Below are 13,418 nucleotides of genomic sequence, written 5' to 3' on the forward strand. Positions count from 1 at the left end.
AAAATGAATTTCAACCTTTTTAAATACCTTTGCTGACAAATACACACTTACGATTTAATCAAACTTGTAACAGTGGGCCCACACTCTCACACACACCTTTCCCCCATCCAAACTACACCTATAGCACAGTGCTTGTTGCAGGCCTGATTCGAAGCTCGGGTGCGGTGAGACCTAAAACTGATGGTCGCTTCACTCCAATGGAGCAATAAACAAAAATGCGTGCACGTTAGTTCCAGTTAGTACTCACGAGTCCAATGAGTCAGTTAGTGGGCAAATCAGAAACTGGCCGTTAGGAACCGTAGCGATGACAAATCAGGGGCCAGAAAACAGCAGGGTCCATCCAGGCAGAAACCTCTCTCTTCCTCGACTTTCAGAGCGTCCTTTCAGCTTCTAAACATATTAAAATATTTGAGCTACAATACCAAATGCTACCACATAACGATTTACCATTAACATGGTATCACAGCACATAACGCGGTAAGCTACGCTAACTAACAAGCCGTTAATTAGCATCACATATCACGCCAGTTTACAACTATAACGAATAGTTACAGTACAAATGTCAAGTCACACAGTCTCATTTACCTCTTGCAGATCACAAATAAGTCATATCCGGACCACGGGTAGTCGACCTCAATGATATACTTAGATGCAAACATCCACACCACGTTCGCATTACCACATCTCTCTCTTCGAAATTAACGTCTGTCCGCTCTGCCGATTCACACAACTTCACTACTAGTAGTCCCGCCCCCATAACAGAGAAGAGTGACATTGATTGGCTCGTCAGCTCAACAACCAATGGCAATACAACATTAAAATAACTGACAACTTGGGTTACACTTAAACATATTGCTTATGCACAGTAAATGAACTCTAAATCATGAAAACCTTTTATTTCTTGGACTCTAACTGTAAATGAAATACATGGGTTCCCAAACATATGATTTTTAAACCTTTTATTACGTATTTATATTTTCACCCATCTTTTTTTATTATTATTTTTACAACTGTAAACTTTTCTTTTTCTTTATACTGCAAACCTGAATAATTGCAGACAGGGCTACACGGTGCCTTGAAACAGAGTTAACACCAAAATGTGCTGGTTACCGGCCCTCCAGGCCAAAAATTAATTGCCCTGCTCTAAACCATTACTGGGCAACTCCTTTCCCTACTTTAGTTGTTTCCCTGCTCCAACACACTTGAATCACCTATTCAGATGCTCACCAAGCGCTGGAGAAACCTGTTAATCACCTGCTGATTAAAATCAGGTGTGTGCAAGCAGGGAATTAAATAAAACATGCCGGATACCGGCCCTCAGGAAAGGGAGCTCAGGTAAAATGTTGGTTCTCTAACATTACTAAACTTCAATTCAGGTACTTATCTTCTTTATTTGTGGTTTAAATCCGTTTTTCATTATGGCAATGTAATTTAAACAAAACATTTAAAATATGTAACCCTTAAAATACTCTCATTTAGGGCTGTACAATATTAGGAAAACCTGCGATATTCGATAACAGTGCTTAATACTGCGATATCGATATTACTCACGATAAATGAACAAATACTAAAGTACGCAGTGTTGATGTCGTCTGGCGTGTGACGTCTGCTCTGGGTTCAAAGCAAACAAAAACTAATGCATGAATTCCATTACAACATAACATTTTTATTGCAAAAACATGCAGCTGCACCTGCTACTGTATTAGCAGCTGCACCTGCTACTGTATTAGCAGCTGCACCTGCTACTGTATTAGCAGCTGCACCCGCTACTGTATTAGCAGCTGCACCCGCTACTGTATTAGCAGCTGCACCCGCTACTGTATTAGCAGCTGCACCCGCTACTGTATTAGCAGCTGCACCCGCTACTGTATTAGCAGCTGCACCCGCTACTGTATTAGCAGCTGCACCCGCTACTGTATTAGCAGCTGCACCCGCTACTGTATTAGCAGCTGTACCCGCTACTGTATTAGCAGCTGCACCCGCTACTGTATTAGCAGCTGCACCTGCTACTGTATTAGCAGCTGCACCCGCTACTGTATTAGCAGCTGCACCCGCTAGCAGCTGCACCTGCTACTGTATTAGCAGCAGCACCTGCTACTGTATTAGCAGCTGCAGCTGCTACTGTATTAGCAGCGGCACCTGCTACTGTATTAGCAGCAAAACAACAAACTGCATGCATGCAGTTTCTCAGTGACTTTGAAACATCACCTCCACCATAAAACTTTTTCTGATGCTCCAAATACAGAAAAACATCCCTTACCAGGGTTTTTAGAATAAATAAATAAATCAGAAAATAAGTTTAAATGTTAAATAATAGTTAACATCACTTAAATGCAACAGCAAATTCTCTCATTGCTACTGAACAATTTCTCCACTTATGTGGTTATGATATGAGGCTGTTGCTGCTATTGGGAAGTGAACTGCGCTGGGCCAAACTAGGAGAATATTAAGATTTTCTGAGGGAAAGAGAAAAACAATTGTCTACCTTTCAGAAGAGGAACTGGCCGTAAATCAAAACATCCAGATGAATAAAACCAGTCCCCACGCCATCTTGGTTCAGTTCACCACATTCTAAGAGAAGTATCGGACCGGCCACCCGGACTTACTTTTTAGGCAAAGAACCAACAAGCTGGATAAAATCTGTTGCACTTTACCAACCAAGCAACGGTTCCTTTCAGAATAAAAGCTGAACTCACTGACCCAAGGGGGGTCCATCTGACGCTGTCAACCAACTGTCGCTTTTTACCTGGAGACAATCCCAAGACTAGTCTGTCGTACTGCTGAGGCAGTTTCATCGGCTCCGGTACCGAAAGGGGGTCCGAGGACCTGGCATTATGGATCTGTAAGGAGGTCTCATACTGAAGGGTATGTGTGGAGCGACAATATGGCGTCTCATGTGTTTATGAAACTCCGATCATAGCTAGGGATGCACCGATCAGGTTTTTTGCTGCCGATCACCGATACCGATCACCGATACCGATCACGTTCATTGGCCAGAAATTTTCTACAACATTATAATGAGTGCTACAAACTACATAATCTGGGAATAAAGGAAATGTAACCTAATCTAAAATGGTCTGTATGACCCCCAAATTCCACTACCTCCGCTCCGCTCCGCTCCGGTCCGCCCCCGCCTTCCGCAGCCACTCGCTTCCGAACTCAATTTTTACTGGTACCCGCTCTACAACGGCTCCGCTCCGGTGCGGAGACCTGAGGGGGGCAAACAAGCATGCGCGGGATTTTCGAGATCTTGCGATACAGTCCGAGCAATAAACGCGGAAGTTAGATCCAAACACCTGTTGTGTGGGAGAAGCATCGGCATGAGCTGTTTAATCTGCCCATCATTTGTGTTGACAGATCAGCAGTGTTTGGATCAACAAAGTGTGACTACTTTGATAGTAGAAACTGTATTTATGGCTTACTTTTGTGCATTTAAACTTCAGCCGCCATTGATAGTTGTTAAAAGTTGTTAAACCTGTGCATATGAAACAAAAAACGCCTTTTGTTTATCGATTTATTGTGAAAAACGGAAATTGTGCTCGCTCCTTTTCCTGTTGGGCCGTTGTGATTTCTGTCTATTTACTGCGGAGGTGCTCCGGCGTCCGGCGAAAATAGGATCGATTCTATTTTTGCCGGACGCCGGAACAGAGGGCGGCGCACGGCGCCGCACTGCCGGAGCACGGCCGCAGTAGTGGAATTGCTCTGATTGACTAGAAAGGGACCGATTTTGCTCCGGCGTTCGTGTCGGAGCGGAGCGCAGCGGAGCGGAGGTAGTGGAATTTGGGGGTTAGGGTTGTCACGGTGTGAAAATTTAACCTCACGGTTATTGTGACCAAAATTACCACGGTTTTCGGTATTATCGCGTTTTTTTTTTTAAACATGCTACATTTTCACACAATTAAATAAACCCTGTATATCAGGAAAATATTGTCCTCAGTTTGTGTCTAAATTTTGCCTAAAATGTGTTATTTTGTAATTAAGTTGTTTATTTGTTTACATTTTCCCCTTCAGTCTTTAAAATACCAATGTTTGCCCATAACTTCTTATTTTATGTCTGTTTGATGTCATCATCTTAAAAATATTAGATCAGATGATACTCAGTACTCAAGTAGCCTTCTAATCAGATACTTTTTTACCCTTACTTGAGTAATAAACCCTATATCAGGAAAATATTGTCCTCGGTTTGTGTCCTTCCAGTGAGCTTTGCAGATGTGGGAAAATGTCATCAGGCAGTAATCATTGTTAAATTCATAATTATTCTCGGAGAGAGACCATCTCTTATCTGCCCCTGGGAGCCCTTTAATGCATAGCGTCATTTCAACATGGCGGTGTCCGTGACACGGTTTATATGCAGGTAGCGGCGCTGCGGCTGCTTTATATAGCGACTCGTTGCATTCTCCCTCAACCCAAATCCTCGGATCACGCATTTTAGCTAAAACGCTAACGTTAGCTTGCCTTGCGTTGACTGTAGAGTTGTGGGTGATGGTCACGCAGATGTGTCATGAGATTTGAAGCGTTGCTGCCTTTCACAGATACTTTTTCTGCTCGTGCTGCAAACAGGATAGCCGTCCGTCTTCCATAAACTCCCTCGGCATTCTTCAAATATCTAAAATATGCCTGTACTTCCGACTTTGTCTTCTTTGAGGGATAATAAATGTCCTCCTGAGCGCTGCCGTCTCCTCCTTTGACCATTATTTCAGCTTTAGCTTCAAGAAAGTTTTGTTGTAAACAAAGAGTGCATGTGCCGCCGGCAACTTCAGCCGATGATACGGTGGCTGGTAAGGGTCACCGCGCCTACACCGCAGCCACGGTAATCCACCGAGATAATATAGTTTTTTTTAAAACAAGACGGTTATTATTGTCAACTTTTTTTCTTTTTTTTTTTTTTTACCGGGGTTTAGCGCTACACTGGTTACCGTGACAACCCTACCTGATCGGTTTGCTCTGATCTATTTTGAAAATTCCGATCAAAACCGATAGGGGCACTATCGGCCGATTACGATCAAATGCCGATCCATCGGTGCATCCCTAATCATAGCTTAAGAGCAAAACATAACTTCCCACTCAGACTTGCTTCTCCGGATACGAGAGTTCTGATGACAACATCACTCACACACACACACCAACCATCTCACGTCTCATTCACACCAAGATCCATTCATCACTTAGAGTTTAGAGTTAGTCTTGTTTAAAATTGTTTAGAAATAAATCTTCTTAAACGTTTTAAAGGTGACTCTCTCTTCCCTTGTCTCTGAGTTAATATGAAGTGTTACATAATCCCTGCAATAAAAAGTTGAGATCTTCTGGTTAAAATTACCCAAAGATCCATACAATTGATTTCATATTTCCTATGGAATCTCACGTCTTATGGTTCATTAAATGGATGTAAATTAAACCCTTACAACTTAAACATGAATTCTAATTCTATGAATAACAACATCACCTTCATTTAGACAAAAACATGTTTTGGAGAAAAAAAGAAAAAAGACTTTCAGCACAACCAGTGTGTTTGTTTCTGACCACAGCCAAAGTCTGGAAGAAGCCTCTGGGATGAGAGGCTAAATGTCTCCAACATGTCCAGAAACGTCCAGCTGTTTTCAGCTGAAACTCTCAGGATGATCACGTCCAGGATGACTGAGAGCTACACCTCCATGCTGCAGCAGCATTCAGTCAGAACAGCTGACTCTAGCATGATGACTTTAATTATTCTACAGGTTATTGTTCAGCCTTCTGACGCTCACACACACACACACACACACACACACACACACACACACACACACACACACACACACACACACACACACACACACACACACACACACACACACGAGTGTTGGTGAGCGGCTGCATCTGACTGCTGACGCACCGTGTGTGTTTTTATTTCTGCAGTGAGACAAACTCACCTCACACCGTCCAGAGTTTGTTCTTTAAAGCTTCCATTAAATCCACCGTGTTGACGTATTTTAACAAGTTTCTTCTACGCTGCGGGAATTAAAGTTTACATTACGGAGTAAAAGTACGTTTGTTTGTATCCGGGTGGGGGGAGGGGGTACTCGGTGCTGCACACAGACAGCTGGTGTGATCAGCTCTGAAAAGCATTGATCACAATTTGCTGATCACGTTTATTTTTCACGGAGATCGTCCGTGGATTCCTCTTCCGTCAGCATTCTAGGAACTGAAACTGGAAATCAAAATAAAAAACGTTGAGCGATTCTGGGAAAAATGAACCGGTTGGAACCGGTTCCAATCGATGCTTGATGCCCAATCCACCCAGGGTCCCGAGGGGCACAGGCAAGCAGGCGGGGTATACCCTGAACAGGCTGCCAGTCCATTGCAGGGCAACACAGAGACACACAGGACTATAGTGATGTGACGTTCATGAACAAATCAAATCTTTTGAACGGGTTTTCAAGGTGAATGATAAGAGCCGAGTCCCTGCAGAGAGCCGTTCATCTTAACAAACCTCTCCGGAAGTCGGTCAAACTCAACCGCTCAAACCCCACCCACAGCTGTGTCGGACGTAGGAGGAACCATAGATATGTATATCAATCAATCAATTGGACTTTACTGTCACTTCAGCCATATACGGTTTGTACACAGTGAGGCGAAACAACGTTCCTCCAGGACCAAGGTGCTACGGTGCTATATAAACATGTGTTTATATACATATCTATGGGAGGAACGCTAACCAACCCCGTGCGCCGTAACGGACACCGCAGGAAGAAGCTTCTCTTGATCCCCCCCACAAGGAGCCAGTCGTTTGAACGGCTCTTTCAGGTAAACGACCAACTAATGAACAGGTTCACTAATGAAAGGTTCTATGGACAAGTGTTGCAAATTAGCATGTGTGCTAACACACTAAACAATACATCTGGTTCGTCCAATGTAATTGCTGTGTCCATGTCAAATAAACATCACTCACGCTCAACGGCTCCCATGAAAGAGCCATAAATCCCATCACTACAGGACTAATAACCATACACGTACACACTCACACCTAAGGACAGTTTAGAAAGACCAATCAATCTGACAGTCATGTTTTTGGACTGTGGGAGGAAGCCGTGCACAGGGAGAGCATGCAAACTCCTTGCAGAAAGACTTCGGGCCAGGATCTAAACCCAGGACTTTCTTGCTGCAAGGCAACGGTGCGAACCCCTGCGCCACTGTGCAGCCCCCTTTGTTAAACATGTCTTGTGAATTTGGGGTTGTTAAAATTTAGACTTTGTCAGCATACATAGGCTGCAAAATGTTCCAAGCAGAAAAATATTAGTTTCGTGACTGGTTAGATTAAAATGTTTTCTTTAAATCAAAACTGATTTAGATTTTGTTTTCTTTTTTTTAACTAAACCTTTGGAATTTGCAACTGGAGCAAAAACGGATCAAAATCAAGGTTTTAAAGGTTGTCTATAAGTACATGTTATTTACCAGTCTGCATTGCTGAAATTCTTCTCTGATGTCCAAAAAGACACCACACGAGGCTTCAGCTGCTGCGATCGCAGCTCTAATACATTCAGAAAGGTATAAAAAAGTCTGATGTGGTTTCCAGGCAACAAAGGTGCCTGATGCTACGTCTAAAAATAGTCACTTGAAAAAAGGCTAAGATAACACAACCTAAAACTGTACATGGATGTTATTTTTAGTTCACGCTGCTGATTGGAGGAGCTAAAAATAGATTTGACATTTTTCCACTCCTTTTGATCCTGTCAGTGTGCTTAGAACACAAGTTGTGTTGGTGAACACACATCCTGTCACTCCACCAGTCATCTGGCAGTGCGATGAGGACATACATTGTGCCATGGCACCGCTCGGTTGTCTTCTCTGTTTTCTCCACCTGCCACTCAATGTAGGCCTCCATCTACGGACCCTCATCAAAATCACAAACCCATTGGAACCAGTTAGATTATTCGGTTTCATGAACAGCAGATTTAAAAAAAACTGCTTCATTTGGTTATCGAGAGGGCTTAGGAGACTCTGGATTAGACAGAACAACTTACTCCTAGTTAACAGTTTTAACTAATGAACAAAGCAAAAGCTGCCCTTTCCTGGTTTGACTTTAGAAAACTGATAAAATAAGGGTGCCGTGGTTCAAGTGCATGGTCTGTTTTCATGTTCACTGCTCTGCACCTCATGACCCAAACATGTTCATCGGGGACTTGGGGAGAGAAGTCATGTTTAGTCTAGTAAAGCCATGTCAAGGCTAGTCAAAGCCATATCTAATCTAGTAAAAGTCATTCTAGTTTAGTAAAGTAATGTATAGTCTACTTAATTCATGTTTAATCTAAAATGGCTTGTATTTGATACAGCGCCTTCCAGAGCCCTGGAACCCCCCAAGGCGCTTTACAACACAATCAGTCATTCACCCATTCACACACACATTCACACACTGGTGGGGATGAGCTATGATGTAGCCACAGCTGCCCTGGGGCGCACTGACAGAGGCGAGGCTGCCGAGCACTGGCGCCGCCGGTCCCTCCGACCACCACCAGCAGGCAAGGTGGGTTAAGTGTCTTGCCCAAGGACACAACGACAGTGACAGACTGAGCGGGGCTCGAACCTGCAACCTTCCGGTTGCAAGGCGAGCACTTAAATCCTGTGCCACCGTCGTGTCGGCCCTAATAAAGTCATGCCTAGTCGAGTATAGTCATGTCAAGTATAATCATGTCCAGTCTAATCAAAGTCATGTCTAGTCTAGTAAATCCATGTTTAGTCTAGTCAAAGTCATATCGGCCCTAATAGAGTCATGCCTAGTCTAATATAGTCATGTCTAGTCAAGTATAATCATGTCTAGTCTAGTCAAGGTCATGTCTAGTCTAGTAAATCCATGTTTAGTCTAGTCAAAGTCATGTCGGCCCTAATAAAGTCATTTCTAGTTTAGTATAGTCATGTCATGTCTAGTCTAGTCTAATAAATCCATGTCTAGTCTAGTCACAGTCATGTCGGCCCTAATAAAGTCATGCCTAGTCTAATATAGTCATGTCTAGTCAAGTATAATCATGTCTAGTCTAGTCAAGGTCATGTCTAGTCTAGTAAATCCATGTTTAGTCTAGTCAAAGTCATGTCGGCCCTAATAAAGTAATTTCTAGTTTAGTATAGTCATGTCTAGTCTAGTAAATCCATGTCTAGTCAAAGTCATGTCGGCCCTAATAAAGTCATGCCTAGTCTAATATAGTCATGTCTAGTCAAGTATAATCATGTCTAGTCTAGTAAATCCATGTTTAGTCTAGTCACAGTCATGTCGGCCCTAATAATGTCATTTCTAGTTTAGTATAGTCATGTCTAGTCTAATCAAAATCATGTCGGCCCTAATAAGAGTCATGTCCAGTTTAGTCAAAGTCATGTCTAGTCTAGTAAATCCACGTTTAGTCTAGTCACAGTCATGTCGGCCCTAATAGAGTCATGCCCAGTTCAGTCAAAGTCATGTCTAGTCTAGTAAATCCATGTTTAGTCTAGTCACAGTCATGTCGGCCCTAATAAAGTCATTTCTAGTTTAGTATAGTCATGTCTAGTCTAATCAAAATCATGTCGGCCCTAATAGAGTCATGTCCAGTTTAGTCGAAGTCATTTCTAGTCTAGTAAATCCACGTTTAGTCTAGTCACAGTCATGTCAGCCCTAATAGAGTCATGCCCAGTTCAGTCAAAGTCATGTCTAGTCTAGTAAATCCATGTTTAGTCTAGTCACAGTCATGTTGGCCCTAATAGAGTTATGTCCAGTTTAGTCAAAGTCATGTCTAGTCTAGTAAATCCACGTTTAGTCTAGTCACAGTCATGTCGGCCCTAATAGAGTCATGCCCAGTTCAGTCAAAGTCATGTCTAGTCTAGTAAATCCACGTTTAGTCTAGTCACAGTCATGTCGGCCCTAATAGAGCCATCTCCAGTTTAGTCAAAGTCATGTCTAGTCTAGTAAATCCACGTTTAGTCTAGTCTCAGTCATGTCGGCCCTAATAGAGTCATGTCCAGTTTAGTCAAAGTCATGTCTAGTCTAGTAAATCCACGTTTAGTCTAGTCACAGTCATGTCGGCCCTAATAGAGCCATGTCCAGTTTAGTCAAAGTCATGTCTAGTCTAGTAAATCCACGTTTAGTCTAGTCACAGTCATGTCGGCCCTAATAGAGTCATGTCCAGTTTAGTCAAAGTCATGTCTAGTCTAGTAAATCCACGTTTAGTCTAGTCACAGTCATGTCGGCCCTAATAGAGTCATGTCCAGTTTAGTCAAAGTCATGTCTAGTCTAGTAAATCCACGTTTAGTCTAGTCACAGTCATGTCGGCCCTAATAGAGTCATGCCCAGTTCAGTCAAAGTCATGTCTAGTCTAGTAAATCCACGTTTAGTCTAGTCACAGTCATGTCTGCCCTAATAGAGTCATGTCCAGTTTAGTCAAAGTCATGTCTAGTCTAGTAAATCCACGTTTAGTCCAGTCACAGTCATGTTGGCCCTAATAGAGTCATGCCCAGTTCAGTCAAAGTCATGTCTAGTCTAGTAAATCCACGTTTAGTCTAGTCACAGTCATGTCGGCCCTAATAGAGTCATGTCCAGTTTAGTCAAAGTCATGTCTAGTCTAGTAAATCCACGTTTAGTCTAGTCACAGTCATGTCGGCCCTAATAGAGTCATGTCCAGTTTAGTCAAAGTCATGTCTAGTCTAGTAATTCCACGTTTAGTCTAGTCACAGTCATGTCGGCCCTAATAGTCATGTCCAGTTTAGTCAAAGTCATGTCTAGTCTAGTAAATCCACGTTTAGTCTAGTCACAGTCATGTCGGCCCTAATAGAGTCATGTCCAGTTTAGTCAAAGTCATGTCTAGTCTAGTAATTCCACGTTTAGTCTAGTCACAGTCATGTCGGCCCTAATAGAGTCATGTCAAGTTTAGTCAAAGTCATGTCTAGTCTAGTAAATCCACGTTTAGTCTAGTCACAGTCATGTCTGCCCTAATAGAGTCATGTCCAGTTTAGTCAAAGTCATGTCTAGTCTAGTAAATCCACGTTTAGTCCAGTCACAGTCATGTTGGCCCTAATAGAGTCATGCCCAGTTCAGTCAAAGTCATGTCTAGTCTAGTAAATCCACGTTTAGTCTAGTCACAGTCATGTCGGCCCTAATAGAGTCATGTCCAGTTTAGTCAAAGTCATGTCTAGTCTAGTAATTCCACGTTTAGTCTAGTCACAGTCATGTCGGCCCTAATAGAGTCATGTCAAGTTTAGTCAAAGTCATGTCTAGTCTAGTAAATCCACGTTTAGTCTAGTCACAGTCATGTCGGCCCTAATAGTCATGTCCAGTTTAGTCAAAGTCATGTCTAGTCTAGTAAATCCACGTTTAGTCTAGTCACAGTCATGTCGGCCCTAATAGAGTCATGTCCAGTTTAGTCAAAGTCATGTCTAGTCTAGTAATTCCACGTTTAGTCTAGTCACAGTCATGTCGGCCCTAATAGAGTCATGTCAAGTTTAGTCAAAGTCATGTCTAGTCTAGTAAATCCATGTTTAGTCTAGTCACAGTCATGTCGGCCCTAATAGTCATGTCCAGATTAGTCAAAGTCATTTCTAGTCTAGTAAATCCACGTTTAGTCTAGTCACAGTCATGTCGGCCCTAATAGAGTCATGTCCAGTTTAGTGAAAGTCATTTCTAGTCTAGTAAATCCACGTTTAGTCTAGTCACAGTCATGTCAGCCCTAATAGAGTCATGTCAAGTTTAATCAAAGTCATGTCTAGTCTAGTAAATCCACGTTTAGTCTAGTCACAGTCATGTCTAGTCTACTAAATTCATGTCCAGTTTAGTCAAAGTCATGTCTAGTCTAGTAAGTTCATGTCAAGTCTAGTCAAAGTCATGTCTACTTTAGTAAAATCGTGTCTAGTCTAGTTAAAGCCATGTTTAATTTAGTAAAGCAATTTCTAGTCTAGTCAAAGTCATGTCTAGTCTACTAAATTCATGCAATCAAACTGTTGAGGGATGGCTGGAGGAATGCCTCAAGGTGGGTGTTTAGGTACTATTCTTTATGCATAGCTCTTCTGTGGCTAAACTTATGGGATTTATCAGGAAAAAAAGACTTTGCTTCGACCACCAGCAGTCCAGTTCCAGGACATTTAGTAGAATATCCATCATTTTCCTGATTATTTTCTTGGCTTCTTTACTGTCATTCTTGACATCATTCCCTGTCCTGGTTTGACTTTACAGAGCTTAAAAGTCATCTCCTCACTGAGCTGCAGATGAACTCCCTTCTTTCTACTGTCTTTCCAGAGAATCTCTGCTCTGGTGGAGCCATGATCCTGCAGTAGGCTCATCTGTAGGAGATGGTTCTGGTGATGCCGACTTCGAGGATTTAGGTTTTTGTTATTTATTCCTATTTTAATGTCAGAGGAGAGCTTAGTAAATAACCCCTTGATTACTTTTCATAGCTAGATGTAAACTGCCATCACAAAACACATGAAGGAAACTTTTTGATAATTATTATTCTGTTCTGACCAAAGCTGTAGCTCATTTTTATAAAACAATTTCTTTCTGTTGAGACTTCAGTTAACAAACACACAAGAAAAGAAGCAAATGTAAATGCCTTGTTAAAAACTATCTAAAACAAAATAGTCAGACAGAATCTATTATCTGAAACACAAAGTTTTTTGGTCCTTTCTCTGCTTGCTCTTTTAGTTTTATCTTTGTTGACCAATCCCCCCAGACCTCCAACAACACTGTGTCTCACCAGCAGAGTTATTGGCAGGGCTGAGACCTTTCTGACTGATTTGGTCCCCTGTGGTCCTGAACTGATGAAAAGATCACCGAGAGAAGCAGATGTGACAGCTCAGAGTCAGATGGGTTCAGGGCTGTAATCATTAAAAACCTGAAACGTCACCGCCGGAGCTCAGTTCATGAGCAATAGCCTTAAAGATGTAGTGAAAAGTTTTGGGCTGCTAAAATAAGTTAGTGAGGTTAATATTGTCAAATCCTAAAAACAGAGAAAACATGTCTAGAGTGAGCCATTTGTTGTTTTTGCTTTCTGACGAGATCCCGGTTCTGCACCTCCAGCAAAATATGGACACATAACATAAATCGTAATTTCTTTCATAATATTCAAGCAGAATTCACTTAAGATGATTGGTGTAAAGTTTTAGGATCTCACGGTGTGTGTGTGTGTGTGTGTGTGTGTGTGTGTGTGTGTGTGTGTGTGTGTGTGTGTGTGAGAGAGAGAGAGAGAGAAAGAGGGACATCTAGTGGTGAATTGCAAGATTGAAAACAACTTGCAATCGTCCAACACTAAATCTAAAGAACCACGTCTCAACACAAACAACTATTCCTCGGTCAAATTCTACTCATGCGACTGGATTAATGAAAAATAAACTTGATTCAACCTCAAACTGTTTTAAAAATCCACAAATGAAAATTCTGGAAATGTTTCTGGTGTCATGCTCTAAAAAATTAAACACAGTCAAACATGATATTG

The 13,418-nt window shown here is 42.0% G+C and overlaps 1 protein-coding gene across 5 annotated transcripts in view; it reads right to left on the reverse strand.

Annotated features, from left to right (window-relative positions):
* The window catches only part of LOC107380961 (voltage-gated inwardly rectifying potassium channel KCNH7), a 164,386-nt gene that overhangs the window by 51,987 nt on the left and 98,981 nt on the right, over positions 1 to 13,418 (reverse strand). The gene's annotated exons all lie outside the window — the stretch shown is intronic.

Source organism: Nothobranchius furzeri, chromosome 14 (assembly GCF_043380555.1).
Source record: "Nothobranchius furzeri strain GRZ-AD chromosome 14, NfurGRZ-RIMD1, whole genome shotgun sequence".
Classification (NCBI taxonomy): domain Eukaryota; kingdom Metazoa; phylum Chordata; class Actinopteri; order Cyprinodontiformes; family Nothobranchiidae; genus Nothobranchius; species Nothobranchius furzeri.